Source organism: Rhinopithecus roxellana, chromosome 10 (assembly GCF_007565055.1).
Source record: "Rhinopithecus roxellana isolate Shanxi Qingling chromosome 10, ASM756505v1, whole genome shotgun sequence".
NCBI lineage: Eukaryota > Metazoa > Chordata > Mammalia > Primates > Cercopithecidae > Rhinopithecus > Rhinopithecus roxellana.
Window position 1 is genome coordinate 94496903 of NC_044558.1, and position 13435 is coordinate 94510337.

At 49.0% G+C, this 13435-nt stretch overlaps 1 pseudogene; it reads right to left on the minus strand.

The window, feature by feature from the left end:
- Positions 1-3712: 3712 nt before the first annotated feature.
- LOC104674619 lies at positions 3713-8552 on the minus strand (annotated as a pseudogene).
- Between the last annotated feature and the right edge of the window lie 4883 nt (positions 8553-13435).

Genomic DNA, 13435 nt, shown 5'->3' on the forward strand with positions numbered 1-13435 from the left:
CTGCCAACAATGTTCTTCCCTGGCTATCTGCATGGTTTGTGCCCTTATTTCCTTCAGGTCTTTGCTCAAAGCCTGCCTTCTCAAGGAGGCCTTCCTTGGTCCTCTCCTAGTAAAATGGCAACCCCCGCAACCCATCCTCATGAATAATTCATATCCTCTTGCCCTGCTTATTTTTCTCCTGGGCTCTTAACTTCTCACTGCAAGCTCCGCCTCCCTGGTTCACGCCATTCTCTTGCCTCAGCCTCCTGAGTAGCTGGGACTACAGGCGCCTACCACCACACCTGGCTAATTTTTGTATTTTTGGTAGAGATGCGATTTCACCATGTTAGCCAGGATGGTCTCGATCTTCTGACCTCGTGATCCGCCTGCCTCGGCCTCCCAAAGTGCTGGGATTACAGGCATGAGCCGCTGCGCCTGGCCTTTTTTTTTTTTTTTAAACATAGAGATGGAATCTTGCTATGTTACCCAGGATGGTCTTGAACTCTTGGGCTCAAGTGATTCTTCTGCCTCAGCCTCCCAAGAGGCTGGGACTACAGGTGTGAGCCACTGTGCCCAGCAAAACTAACCATTTTATTTATTTATTTATTCATTTATTCATTTATTTAGAGACAGAGTCTTGCTGTGTCACCTAGGCTGGAGTGTGGTAGTGGCAGGATCATGGCTCACTGTAGCCTCGACCTCCCAGGCTCAAGTGATCCTCCTGCCTCGGCCTCTGAATAGTGGCACTCCAAAAAAAAAAAAAAAAGAAAAGAAAAAAGCTGAATTTACAGGTGTGAGCCACCGTGCCCTGCAAAACTAACCATTTAATTAATTGATTAATTTTTTTGATACAGAGTCTTGTTCTGTCACCCAGGCTGGTGTGGAGTGTTGTGATCTCAGCTCCCTGCAACCTCTACCTCCTGGGTTCAAGTGGTTCTCCCCCCTCAGCCTCCTGAGAACCCCAGAATTACAGGCAAGCACCGCCATGCCCGGCTAACTTTGTATTTTTAGTAGAGATGGGGTTTCGCCATGTTGGCCAGGCTGGTCTCAAACTCCTGACCTCAAATGATCCGCCTGCCTCGGCCTCCCAAAGTGCTGGGATTATAGGTGTGAGCCACTGTGCCTGGCCATTGCCTGTCTTTTTAACTTGTATCCCTGGTGCTTGGGGCAAAGCAGTGCCCAGTAAATACTGGTTGAGAGAATGGCTAATGGGAAGAAGCGAAGGCCTCTGACTTAGTGGGAGGGGAAGGGTTGGGGTCACAGACCGTCCTGAAAGAGGCAATGGCTGAGTGAAAGCTTAAAGGATGAGGGGTAACTGGGTGAAGGAGGAAGCCTCCTGGGAAGGGAACCAGCACGTGCAAGGGACTGGAGCATGGTGCACTCTGGGAAGAGAGGGAGGTCTGGCAGCTGCAGCGGAGCGTGAGGAGAGTAAACCACGTGTTAAGAGGCTGGAGGGGTAGCCAGCAGCCAGGCTATGGAGGGCCTTGTCACCCATGGGGCAAAGTCTGGACTTGCTCCCAAGGCCATTGGGAGCCATGGAAAGGCTTTGAGCAAGAGGGTGCCATGACTTGATTTCATGAAAGTTCTAAGAGGATCCCTCGGCTGCTCAGTGGAGAATGAACCGCGGAGATGAGGGAGTTGGGAGTGGCAGAAGGGAGGCTGGAGGGGAGGCTGCAGTAGTCGACCTGGGGAGAGATAGCGGTGTCCTGGGATGGGGAAGTGGTGGCAGAGATGGAGAAGTGATGGATTCAAGACATGGTTTGGAGGTAAAATCAGGACTTGATCTCGGTGGCCACAGCCCAGTTCTAGTTCCCAAATTCCCCTTTCTAGTTCTTCTAACTTACTGTCTTCTCTCCACACCTCTCCTGTTCCCAGCCACAAAGATGCTTGGGTGTTCACAGTAGCCCAGAGACACCCGACGGTCGTCAGTGGACGGATGGATGGATAAATCAAAGGTGGCATATCTGGCTGGTTGCAGTGGCTCATACCTGTAATTCCAGCACTTTGAGAGGCCAAGGTGGGTGGATCACTTGAGGTCAGTAGTTCAGTTCGAGACCAGCCTGGGCAACATAGTGAGACTCTGTCTCTATAAAAAATACACACAAAAAAGTTGCCTGGAGTGGTGGCATGCACCTGTAGTCCCAGCTACTCAGGAAGCTGAGGTGGGAGGATTGCTTGAGTCCAGGAGGTTGAGGCTGCAGTGTGCCATGATTGTGCCACTGCACTCCAACCTGGGGAACAAAACGAGACCTTGTCTCAAAAAAAAAAAGTCGGGTATCCATACAAGGGAACATGATTTAGCCATAGAAAATAATGAAGGAATGATACATGCCACAATGGGAGGAGCCTCGAAACCACGATGCTAAGACAAAGCCAGTTACACAGAAACATGTAGTGTTGATTCCATTCATATGACATGTCCGGAATAGGGAAACCCGTAGAGATGGAGAGCAGATGGCTGGCTGCCAGGGGCTGGGGGAGGGGCAATGGGGAGTGACTGCTTAATGGAATCAGGGTTTTTCCTTTTGGGGTGATAAAAATGTTTTGGAATGATCAATGCTTCTAATTATCAAAGTAAAGGTGAAAAATAAGTTTTGGAACTTGATAGAGGTGGTAGCTTCATAATGTTATGAATGTACTAAATGCTGCTGAATTGTTCACTTTATTTATTTATGTATTTACTTCAAGATGGGGTCTCGCTCCATCACCCAGGCTGGAGTGCGGTGGAGCAATCATGGCTCACTGCAGCCTTCAACCCCTGGACTCAAGCAATCCTCCCACCTCAGCCTCCTGAGTAGCTTGGAATACAGGTGCCTGCCACCCAGACAGGCTGTTTTTTGGGGGGTGCCAATTTTAAATAGTTTAATTTAAGACATTGCATTTTCCACTTACAATACAGTGCTTATAAACTACAATGTTACTTTCTTCCCCTGTGCACGTTCCATATAAGTGTTGAGAATGTCCAGTAATTTAGCAGCTCGACTTTATTTATTTATTTATTTAATTTATTTTATTTTTTTTTTTTTTTTTTTTTTTTTTTTTTTTTTGAGGCGGAGTCTCGCTCTGTCGCCCAGACTGGAGTGCAGTGGCTCAATCTCCGCTCACTGCAAGCTCCGCCTCCCGGGTTCACGCCATTCTCCTGCCTCAGCCTCCTGAGTAGCTGGGACTACAGGCGCCCGCCACCTCGCCCGGCTAGTTTTTTTTGTATTTTTTTAGTAGAGACGGGGTTTCACCATGTTAGCCAGGATGGTCTCGATCTCCTGACCTCGTGATCCGCCCGTCTCGGCCTCCCAAAGTGCTGGGATTACAGGCTTGAGCCACCGCGCCCGGCCTATTTATTTAATTTATTGAGATGGAGTCCCACTCTGTCACCTACGCTGGAGTGCAGTGGCGCAATCTCTGCTCACTGCAACCTCCACCTCCCGGGTTCAGGTGATTCTTCTGCCTCAGCCTTCCGAGTAACCAGGATTATAGGTGTGCACCACCATGCCCAGCTAATTTTTGTATTTTTAGTAGAGACAGGGTTTCACCATGTTGGCCAGGCTAATCTCGAACTCCTGACTTCAAGTGATTCACCTGTCTCAACCTCCCAAAGTGCTGGGATTACAGCTGTGAGCTACTACGCCCAGCCCCTAGCAGCTCAGCATTAAAACTGCCACATAATTTGTTACAAATTTGGGTTCTTCAGTGTTTTAGCTATGTGGAATCATGTGATCTTTATACTGGGGTTGGCTTAATCAACCTCTTAAATGGTTGTCCCTGAGGAAGTACCACTAGAGGGAGGAGCTCCATTACCAGGGACTCCCCCAGGTGAGCCTCCTGGCGGTCCTCCAGGACTTGGGTCCAGCTTGGTAATGATGGGGTTGCAGTCTTTCTCCAGCTCTTTCTGCTGATGTTCAATTTCTTCCTTGTCTGCCATCTGATTCTTATGGAGCCAGTTGATAATTTCATTACAGTTGTCAAGAATCTTCTGTTTGTCCTCACCATTAATCTTGCCTTGAATTTTCTCATCTTCAACGGTGGCTTTCCTGTTGAATGCATTGGATTCAAGTGAATTCTTGACCCTCTGCTTCTCATCTTTAGCTTTTTTTTTTTTTTTTTTTTTTTGAGACGGAGTCTCGCTCTGTCGCCTGGGCTGGAGTGCAGTGGCCGAATCTCAGCTCACTGCAAGCTCTGCCTCCCGGGTTTACGCCATTCTCCTGCCTCAGCCTCCCGAGTAGCTGGGACTACAGGCGCCCACCACCTCGCCCGGCTAGTTTTTTGTATTTTTTTTTTTAGTAGAGACGGGGTTTCCCCATGTTAGCCAGGATGGTCTCGATCTCCTGACCTCGTGATCCGCCCATCTCGGCCTCCCAAAGTGCTGGGATTATAGGCTTGAGCCACCGCGCCCGGCCTAATCTTTAGCTTTGTACTGCTCATCTTCCTGGACCATACGCTCAACGTCCTCCTTGCTCAAACGGCCCTTCATTAGGTCAAACGGTCATTCATTAGTGATAGTAATCTTGTTCTTTTTTCCTGTACTATTTTTTGTTTTTTGAGACATTGCTCTGTTGCCCAGGCTAGAGTGTAGTGGTGCAAACTCGGCTCATTGCAGCTTCGACTTCCTGGGCTCAAGTGATCCTTCTGCCTCAGCATCCCCAAGTAGCTGAGACTACAGGTGCACCCTATCATACCTGGCTAATTTTTTTGTATTTTTTTGTAGAGATGGGGTTTCACCATTGTTGCTCAGGATGGTCTCAAACTCCTGGGCTCAAGTAATCCACTTGCCTCGGCCTCTCAACATGCTAGGATTACAGGTGTGAGCCACCACACCCAGCTTCCTGTACTTTTGTCCAGAGCAGAGACACTGAGGATGTCTCTGACATCAGTGTCAAGTGACTTCAGTGTGAGGAACACTGTCACACTGTCACAGGAGGTATGCCCATGAGTTCAAACTTGCCAAGCAGGCTGTTATCCTTGCTCATGGTACGCTGGCCTTCATAAACCTGAGTAAGCATGGCAGGCTGGCTGCCAGGGCAGGTAGTGAAGGTCTGTATCTGCTTGGTAGGAATGGAAGTATTATGCTTAACAAGGACTGTCGTGACTCAGCCAGCAGTTTCAATGAAAGGGAGAGAGGAGTGACATCCAGGAGCAATGAGTCTTGAATGTTTTCTGGTTTGTCTCCAGATCAGATGGCTGCCTGGGTAGCTGGATCGTAAGCAACAGCTTCATCAGGGTCAATGCTCCTATGCAGTTTGGTTTGTTTTTTTGAGACAGGGTCTCGTACTGTTGCCCACGCTGGAGTGCAGTGGCACAGTCATGGCCCACTGCAGTGTCAACCTCCTGGGCTCAAGTGATCCTCCCAGCTCAGCCTCCCAAACTGTTGGGATTACAGGCATGAGCCACCATGCCCAGCCTTCAGTTCTTTTCTATTGAAGAAGTCTTGGGCGAGCTCTGAATCTTGCAGTTAGAAGCTGAACCAGCAACCAGGGTGATGTCATTAATCTGTGACTTGTCTGGTTTGGCATCTCGAAGGGCTTCTTCTACGGGTCCAAGATGCCATGGAACAGGTCAGCATTCAATTCTTCAAATCAGGCATGGAACAGGTCAATATTCAATTCTTCGAATCGGGCATGGTAATGGAGGTATAGATGTCGATTCCTGCCTAGAAAGAATCAGTCTCAATTCTGGCCTGGGTGCTGGAAGAGAGAGGACGCTTTGCACCTTCACAAGCTGCATGAAGGCGTGGGGGCAGCTTTTTTTTTTTTTCTTTTTGAGACAGAGTGTCCCTCTGTCACCCAGGCTGGAGTGCAGTGGCCTGATCTCTGCTCACTGCAATCTCTGCTTCCCAGGTTCAAGCAATTTTCGTGCCTCAGCCTCCTTAGTAGCTGGGATTACGGGCACCCATCACTACGCCTGGCTAATTTTTTTACAATTTTTTTTTTTGAGATGGAGTCTTGCTCCTGTCACCCATGCTGGAGTGCAATGATGCGATCTTGGCTCACTGCAACCTCTGCCTCCTGGGTTCAAGTGATTCTCTTACCTCAGCCTCCCAAGTAGCTGGGATTTCAGGTGCCTGCCACCACACTCAGCTAATTTTTTTTTTTTTTTTTTTTTTTTTTTTGAGACAGAGTCTCGCTCTGTCGTCCAGGCTGGAGTGCAGTGGCTCACTGCAACCTCCGCCTCCCAGGTTCAAGCAATTCTTCTGCCTCAGCTTCCTGAGTAGCTGCGACTACAGGCGCCCACCACCATGCCCGGCTAATTTTTTGTATTTTTAGTAGAGTCAGGGTTTCATCATGTTAGCCAGGATTGTCTTGATCTCCTGACCTCGTGATCCACCCGCCTCGGCCTCCCTAAGTGCTGGGATTATAGGCATAAGCCCGTGCGCCCAGCCACACCTGGCTAACTTTTGAACTTTTGTATTTTTAGTAGAGATGGGGTTTTACCATGTTGGTCAGACTGGTCTCGAACTCCTGACCTCAAGTAATCCATCTGCTTTGGCCTCCCAAAGTACTGAGATTACAGGCATAAGCCACCATGCCCAGCCAGCTCTCCTGTTCTCACTGAGGTCCTTCTTATGCTTGCATGTGAGCTCAGCAGTGCAACGGCTGTCCATTTGGTTGCAAAGTCTTCTCCACCTTCTCCAGCTGTAGATTTGACCTCAAAAATTTCATCCTCAATAGTGAGGACTGACACTTCAAAAGTGCCACCTCCTGCACGCCTATAGTCCTGCTACTCAGGAGGCAAAAGTGGGAGGCTCTCTTGATCCCAGGAGGTTGAGACCAGCCTGGGCAACATAGTGAGACCTCATCTCTACAAAAAATTAACAAATTAGCTGGGCATGGTGGCAAACACCTGTAGTCCCAGCTATTCGGGAGGCTGAGGTGGGAGGATCACTTGAGCTCAGGAGAGCAATGTTGCAATGAGCCAAGATCGTGCCACTGCACTCCAGCCTGTGTGACAGAATGAGACTGTGTCTCAAAAAATAAAGTAAGAATAAGACAAAATAAAAAAATAATAATAATAAATAAAATAAAATAAAGTGCTTGGCCGGGCGCGGTGGCTCAAGCCTGTAATCCCAGCACTTTGGGAGGCCGAGACGGGCGGATCACGAGGTCAGGAGATCGAGACCATCCTGGCTAACACGGTGAAACCCCGTCTCTACTAAAAAATACAAAAAACTAGCCGGGCGACGAGGCGGGCGCCTGTAGTCCCAACTACTCGGGAGGCTGAGACAGGAGAATGGCGTGAACCCGGGAGGCGGAGCTTGCAGTGAGCTGAGAGCCGGCCACTGCACTCCAGCCTTGGTGGCAGAGCAAGACTCCGTCTCAAAAAAAAAAAAAAAAAAAAAAAAAAAAAAAAAAAAAAAAAAAAAAAATAAAGTGCTACCTCCCAGGTCAAAGATCAGCACATTTCTTTCAGCTCCAACCTTTTGGTTGAAGGCAGAAGCAATAGCAGCAGCAGTTGGCTTGTTGATAATTCTAAGTCCATTGAGACAGCAATAGTTCTAGCATCTTTTTGGCAGCCTGATGCTGAGTCATTAAAGTAGGCTGGCCCTGTGAGCACAGCATTGGTAACAGTCTTCCCAAGGTAGGCTTCTGCAATTTCCTTCATCTTTGTCACAACCATAGGGGACACCTCTGGATAGAAGCTTTTTGTTTTGAGACAGGGTCTCGTTCTGTTGCCCAGGTTGGAGTGCAGTAGCGCGATCATGACTCACTGCAGCCTTGACGTCCCAGGTTCAAGTGATCCTCCCTCCTCAGCCTCCTAAGTAGCTGGGACTAGAGGTGCATGCTACCACACCTGGCTAATTTTTGCATTTTTAGTACAGACAGGGTTTCAGCATGTTGCCCAGGCTGGTCTCGAACTCCTGGGCTCAGGCAATCCACCCGCCTCAGCCTGTCAAAGTGCTGGGATAACAGGCGTGAGCCACCACACCTGGCCTGAAGCTTTTTGTTTTTCCCTTGTTCTCTCCTTGGACCTTGGGCCTGCCAGCATCACTCACCACCATGAAGGGCCAGTGCTTCATATCAGACCAGACAATAGCATGATCAAATCCACATCCAATAAGACGTTGGCCATCAAAAACTGTGTTGTTGGGGTTCATTGCAACTTGACTCTTTTTTTTTTTTTTTTTTTTTTTGAGACTGAGTCTCGCTGTGTCGCCCAGGCTGGAGTGTAGTGGCGCGATCTCGGCTCACTGCAAGCTCCGCCTCCCGGGTTCCCGCCATTCTCCCGCCTCAGCCTCCGAGTAGCTAGGACTACAGGCGCCCGCCACCGCGCCCGGCTAGTTTTTTGTATTTTTAGTAGAGACGGGGTTTCACTGTGTTAGCCAGGAGGGTCTCGATCTCCTGACCTCGTGATCCACCCGCCTCGGCCTCCCAAAGTGCTGGGATTACAGGCTTGAGCCACCGCGCCCGGCCGGCAACTTGACTCTTTATGGCATCACCAATCAATCGTTCAGTAGCCACAAAGGTGGCATAGCTTGGAGTGGTTTGGTTTCCCCAATCATTGACAATTAACTTTACCTTTTTGTGCTGGACAATATGCACACAAGAGTTGGTGGTGGCAAGATCAACACTAAATGCAGGTCCCTTAGAAAATGGTTGCTGGCATGCAGGCCTGGCTCGGATTGTGAAGAGAGACACATGAACCCTAAAAGCAGTGGCCATATTCAATGAGACTCTAATTAAAAAAAAAAATTTAAATCCCAGCACTTTGGGAGGCCGAGACGGGCGGATCACGAGGTCAGGAGATCGAGACCATCCTGGCTAACACGGTGAAACCCCGTCTCTACTAAAAATACAAAAACTAGCCGGGCGAGGTGGCGGGCGCCTGTAGTCCCAGCTACTCGGGAGGCTGAGGCAGGAGAATGGTGTAAACCCGGGAGGCGGAGCTTGCAGTGAGCTGAGATCTGGCCACTGCACTCCAGTCCGGGCGACAGAGCGAGACTCCGCCTCAAAAAAAAAAAAAAAAAAATTTAGGGCCGGGCACGGTGGCTCACGCCTGTAATCCCAGCACTTTGGGAGGCCGAGTCGGGCAGATCACGAGGTCAGGAGATCGAGACCATCCTGGCTAACACGGTGAAACCCTGTCTCTACTAAAAATACAAAAAATTAGCCAGGTGCAGTGGCAGGCGCCTGTAGTCCCAGCTACACGGGAGGCTGAGGCAGGAGAATGGTGTGAACCCGGGAGGCGGAGCTTGCAGTGAGCCGAGATTGTGCCACTGCACTTCAGCCTGGATGACAGAGCGAGACTCTGTCTCAAAAAAAAAAAAAAAAAAAAAAAAATTGGAGAGATGGGATCTCACTGTATTGCCCAGGCTGGTCTCTAGCTCCTGGGCTCAAAGTGATCCTTCTGCCTTGGCCTCCCGAAGTGTTAGGATTACAGGTGTGAGCCACCATGCCTGGCCCTAAATTATTCATTTTAAAATGGTTAACTTTTTGTTTTGTGAATTTTACCTTAATTAAAAAAATGAATAAAAGGAACCCCCCACACCCAAACCCCCCCAAAAAAAGCCAGGCTCATGCTCTTTCAGCTCCAGCTGCCTCCTTCACCCAGGTCAACCTTTGACTCCAGCACCAGGGGCTCTGAGAACCAAGATTCGCAGGCCCCCTGGAATTTCCCCCACATTGAGGCCCATATGTCCATATGCCTGGCATTTTCCTTTCCTGGTGAATGTCTAGACTTGGGGACACTCCACCTTGCCCTTCCTGCCCTGGGAATGATGCCAGTGTTAGTGTTGGCCCAGAATCCAGGGGCTCCACTGATGCTGCCCGGTAGCCTTCTCCCTCCACATCTTCCCTCTGCACTGGCTTCACTATCAGGCAGGCTCTGCTCCTCCCACTTAACAGGGTCTCAGGTCTGAGCCTGGCTGGCCATGCATGGGTTACATGTCCATCCTTGAACCCCTCATCATAGCCAGGGGCACAGACCGCTCTGATTGCCCAGGCAGCGGGAATGGGCAATATGCCTTCCATGGAACTGTGTGTGTGTGTGTGTGTGTGTGTGTGTCTTTCTGGGGGTACCACACATCTAATCTCCAAGGTCCACACAGCCTGTCTCCCCTGAACAGAGTGAAGCCCAGAGCAGGGAGGGGCTTCCCTAGGATCACACAGCCAAGAGTCCCTGACCTGACCAGGCATTCATTTCCCCATGCCGTGGGTCAAAGGCTCAGGGACCTTCTCTCTGACTGTGACCAACAACAGATTGAGCCAGGGCAGACCTGTGAAATGTGAGGCATACACAAAGTACGGGATCTGAGTTTGCTGACAGCATGGTAGAAGTGGATAAGAGGTCTTGGGGAAGGGGACAGGGTGTGGGAAGCTCAGTGGGAAACCCTACCCTGCTAGAACATCCATAGCCAGGGCTGGGCTGGGAGCCTGCCTTCCCATGAGAAGGTGGGACTGTCTTTTTGTGGGTACTCTCTTCATCTAATAAGCACATAGCGAAGATCTGCTGTGTGCCATGTGCTAGGAACATGGCAGTGCTAAAACAAAAGCCTCAGCTTTCATGGAGATTACATCCCAGAGGTGTGCTCCATTCATCCCACAAGCATTTACTGAGCACCTACTGTGTGCTAAGTATGGAGACAGGTGTTGGAGATCTGGTGGTGGTCAAGAAGATAAAGACTCCTGTGTTCATGGACACCGAACAGATAAATAGACAAGAAACTTCTCAGGCAGTGATGAGAGCTGTGGAGAAAATGAAATCAGCAAGGGTTGGCAATGATGGGGGTGGCCATAGAGCGGGTAGTCAAGGAGGTCTTCCTAGAAGAGGTGATGTTGGTTATTTCACATGTAATGAGTCTCTCTGCATGTTTAAAACCAAACTTATACTCTTTTCTCTGAATCCTGGTCCTGTCCCCCTGCTCAAGTTGCTGAGATGTTCAGACCAGGAACCTGGCCACTGCCTCGATTCTTCCCATCCCTTCACCTCCCACTTCTAACTTGTGAACATATTGTACAGTTTTTCATAGCTGTTCCCTTTTCCAAGCCACCATCGTCTTTCACTTGGACCCAGTCAGCATCTTTTGCTCAGAATCTCAATGTTTGGGAGGCATCCAGGTTGTTGCATGTACTTCTTCTTCCTTTTTTTGAGATGGAGTTTCGCTCTTGTTGCCCAGGCTAGAGTGCAAAGGCGCGATCTCGGCTCACTGCAACCTCTGCCTCCTGAGTTCAAGCCATTCTCCTGTCTCAGCCTCCCGAGTAGCTGGGATTACAGGCATGCGCCACCACACTCGGTTAATTTTGTATTTTTAGTAGAGACAGGGTTTCTCCATGTTGGTCAGGCTGGTCTCAAACTTCCAACCTCAGGTGATCTGCTTGCCTTGGCCTCCCAAAGTGCTGGGATTACAGGCATGAGCCACTGTGCCCGGCCTCTTCTTCTTTTTTTTTTTTTGAGACAGGGTCTCATTCTGCCACCCAGGCTGGAGTACAGTGGCGTGATCACAGCTCACTGCAGCTTCAACCTCCTGGGCTCAGGCAATCCTCCCACCTCAGCCCCTCAGTACCGGGAACCACAGGTATGTGTCACCAAGCCTGGCTAATATTTTTATTATTTGTAGAGATGGGGGGGGGGGTCTCCCTATGTTGCCCAGGCTGATCTTGAACTCCTGAGCTCAAACAATCCTCCTCTCTTGGGCTCCCAAAGTGCTAGGATTATAGGTGTGAGACACTGTGCCCAGCCACTTTCCTTTTTTTAATTGTGGAAAAATACACATAACATAAAACTTATACCATTTTATCCTGGATCTGGTTTGGTGTTTGACAAACACACACACACACACACACACACACACCCCACACCCCACCTCTGATTTTAACCATTCTAAACTGCTAAACTGTACAGTTCAACGGCATTAAGTACATTCACTTTGCTGGGCAACTATCATCACTATCTAGTTCCAGAACTTTTTCATCCCCGCAAATGGAAACCTTGTGCTGGTTGGCAGTTACTCCTTACCTATCAACCCTGGGCAACCATGAATATTTCTTGCTCTATGGATTTCTCTCTCCTGGTTATTTGTTTTGTTTTGTTTTGAGACAGAGTCTCACTTTGTCACCCAGTCTGGAGTGTAGTGGCACAATCTTGGCTCACTGCAACCTCCACCTCCTGGGTTCAAGCGATTCTCCTGCCTCAGCCTCCCGAGTAGCTGGGACTACAGGCACATGCCACCATGCCCAGCTAATTTTTGTATTTTTAGTAGAGGCGGGGTTTCACCATGTTGGCCAGGCTGGTCTCGAACTCCTGACCTCAGGTGATCTGCCCACCTTGGCCTCCCAAAGTGCTGGGATTATAGGCGTGAGCCGTTGTGCCTGGCTCTCCTGGTTATTTAATGTCAATGGAAACTTTATTTCTTTTCATGGCTAAGCACTATTCCATCATATGGATGTACCATAATTTGTTTCTCCATATATCTGTGGATGAACATTTGAATTGTTGCTAGTTTCTGGTGTTTCTGGATAAGGTTGCTATGAATAGTCATATATAGGTCTTTGTGTGATCATGTTTTCATTTTCTTTTTCATAAGTACTTTGGAGTGGGATTACTGGTGAGTTTCTGTTCATTTTTTTTGAGACAGAGTGTCGTTCTCTCACCCAGGCTGGAGTGCAGTGGTGCAATTTCGGCTAACTGCAACCTCCACCTCCCAGGTTCAAACAACTCTTCTGCCTCAGGCTCCCAAGTAGCTGGGACTACAGGCACACGCCACCATGCCTGGCTAATTTTTGTATTTTCAGTAAAGACGGGGTTTTGCCATATTGATCAGGCTGGTCTCGATCCTGACCTCAGGTAATCCACTCGTCTTGGCCTCCCGAAGTGCTGGGATTACAGGTGTGAGATACTGCACCTGGCCTTTTTATTTTTATTTTTTGAGACGGAGTCTTGCTCCATCACCCAGGCTGGAGTGCAGTGGTGTGATCTCAGCTTACTGCAACTTCCACCTCCCAGATTCAAGCAATTTTCCTGCCTCAGCCTCCCAAGTAGCTGGGATTACAGGCACCTGCCACCAGGCCCAGCTACTTTTTGTATTTTTAGTAGAGATGGGTTTCACCATGTTGACCAGGCTGGTCTCAAACTCCTGACCTCAGGTGAATCCACCCACCTTGGCCTCCCGTAGTGCTGGGATTACAGAGCCACCTTGCCTGGCCGAGTTTCTATTCATTTTTACAAGAAATTGCCAATTTGCTTTCCAGCGTGGTTATACCATTCTACCTTCCCATCAGCGTATGGAAGTTCGGTTGTTCCACATCCTCACCAGCACTTGGTGTTGTCAGTCTTTTTAATTTTGGCCTTTCTAACTGGAACATGGTATTAGCTCATTTGGTTTCAATTTGCATTTCTCTGATGTGTAATGACACTGGGCATCTTTTCATTGCTTATTAGCCAGTATATCATATTATAGCTTTTTTTTTTTTTTTTTTGAGATGGAGTCTCATTTTGTCACCCAGGCTGGAGTATAGTGGCGCCATCTTGG